Source organism: Ixodes scapularis, unplaced genomic scaffold (assembly GCF_016920785.2).
Source record: "Ixodes scapularis isolate PalLabHiFi unplaced genomic scaffold, ASM1692078v2 PGA_scaffold0__279_contigs__length_252992795, whole genome shotgun sequence".
Taxonomy (NCBI): domain Eukaryota; kingdom Metazoa; phylum Arthropoda; class Arachnida; order Ixodida; family Ixodidae; genus Ixodes; species Ixodes scapularis.
Window position 1 is genome coordinate 182677321 of NW_024609835.1, and position 2525 is coordinate 182679845.

The window sequence follows — 2525 nt, forward strand, 5'->3', positions numbered from 1 at the left end:
GTTTCCGTACTTTATAAACTGCATTTGTTTCTTTTCTGATCTAAAATATTGAACAAGACTACTTTTATAAATAAGTGGAACGGTTCGCGCCACTTATACTTTGTATTTCGACAAAAAAAGAAGCTTTTAGGAGCTGTGACCAGTAGTAAGCCCAGAACCAAAGACCACATATCGCGCGCTGTCAGCACCGCGGGTCGCCCCCGTTGGTGGAGGAGGTTTCCGCGTCGTCGGGTTAAAATATGACGCACTGATATTTAGTTACTCTCTCCGTGCCCGCTGGCCTGTTCGAACCCCAAAAAACGCGGAAACCGCAAAAAAAAAAAAAAAATAAGCTAGAGGCTTAAAGGCCGACCTACAAAACCATTTTCCGCGGGAGAAGAGGTTTCCTCCTTGCCTACCAGAAAGGAGGAAACCCCTTCTCCTTTCCACAGAGACTAGCTTCCGGACCCGCCCTTTTCAGGGGAGGAGGAGCAAGGAGTGCGAGAGGGGAGGGAGCGAAGGTCGTTGGGGAGCACTTTCCTACCCTGCGGAAAATGGTTTCGTAAGTCGGCCTTTAAGAGGGCGCGGTACCTCTATTTATTCGTCCGTTTCAGCCACCAGATGGCGCGCGGCTCGAAACGTGGTTGAACGCGCAACTTCTAGATGGCGCCAGTATCGAGGTGTGAAAAGGCCCACGTTATCCGCTGCGTGAAATAGATCCCGAAATCTGCCGTGTTCTCCCGGCGGAGGAAGTTTCTGCATCCCTCGCGCGCGCTTGGTATGTACGCGCGGTGGCCGAGTCCGGCCTCTGCGCTGTGTGATGCAGTGGGTGGCGCTCGTTTCTGTTCGGAGGTAGGAATAAAAATGCCGGTCCCCTTTTTTACGACGCTCGTTTCTATAGCTTGTTTTTCTTTTTTTTTTTTTATCTCAAGTGACCTACAGTACCGCCTGTTCGAAATCGTCCTTTGCGGTGAGCGATTGAGAGTCAGGTTAGCATTTTATTTGGGTCAGCACTAAACGTTTAATGGAGACCTCGGGCGGCGATGTAAATATGCATTGCTTCCCAAAGTGTGTCCAAGGTGCGCAATGACAATTGGAAAGGGTATTGAAGGCGCGCGACCGTCGGTTGGTAAAATACGTGCGTTAGATTCACTTATTCAGTCTAATCATTTTTGCCAACGTCTTTTATCTGTTTCGACAAATGACATGGTCGAGTCTATTGATAACCTTAGCTAGATTGGACGTACGGAGTGTTCGGGCTTTAAATAAATTTGCTTCGTTTATGTGAATGAATAACTGTTTTCTCTTTTCCGTGCTCGGTGCTATGCAAAAATTGCTGAGATGTTATGGTAGCTCAGTGTGGCGGCGTTTTGCACGCTGACTCGCTATTGCATTCGCTGTGCACAATATGTGTTCAGATGGAATGTGCCAAATCGTATTTCCGATCGATATGATAGATTTACTTTGCTACAGTGTTAATTATATTTTCCTGATTTAAACTGGTTCGTCCCTGATATGAGCCTAAGTTTAAATTCGAAGGGCAGACAGACTTAGCGTCGTAACAGCCGTAATGCGCAGAAAGAAATTAGTGCCATGAAAGAAAAACAAAAGGATACGAGGTGGCTCAGTGTTATAGAAGTAATGAGTGTGCAAAGGATGGGATACGGTCCATTCGTCACATGCACACTCGTCACAGGATGATTGGTCACAGGACGATTCGTCACACAGGAACATTCGTCATAGGATGACTCGTCACGCGGCCAACCGGTCTCACAATAGTTCGTCCCCCCAAAAATGTATTGTTCAATTTGGTTCGGGCGGACAAAGGCGAAGAATTTGTAAGGAACGTTTTAGCTTCTGATTCGGTCCCGAACATTGAATGTTGGTTGGGCCTCAGAAAGTCGGTCACCTCTTATCTTAGCATGTCTTTCGCTTCTCGAGGTCAAAGGATTTGTAACAGACGTTCTAGCTATCTGGGTCCGTCCTGAACGGTGAATGCGGAGGCCATAGAAGAGCGACTATTTTTGAACTACATTCAAAAGGATGGAGGTGATCGCAACAGAGAGAGCCATGATGCTGCACGAGGGGTACTCGTACACATTCGGCAGAAGGAATTCCGATACTTGTTGGTTTTGTCGAATAGGTGTATGCAAGGCAAAACTAAAAACTAATTTGGCTGCCAGTCGGATTATTGCTCGTTCAAGCCTGCAACTGAGATCAACCTGCTGAAGACCCGTAATATAATGAAAGGAAAAGCGGATGAGTATTGTAATATTAGTTTATATAACCATTGGTTTACGTGACAGTGGAAAATTGTGAAACTCCTCATCAGGGTATGTGGGCAGATGTTGAAATTTACAATTTACTATCGTCCCCTGCTCGATCAATGAGACCAGTTGCCCGCATGACGAGTCATCCTGTGACAAATGTTCCTATGTGACGAATCATCCTGTGACCAATCGTCCTGTGACGAATGCGCATGTGACGAATCGTCCTCATCCCGCAAAGCATGCCATCGTACGTGTTTTTTTTTTTTTTTTTCTTTT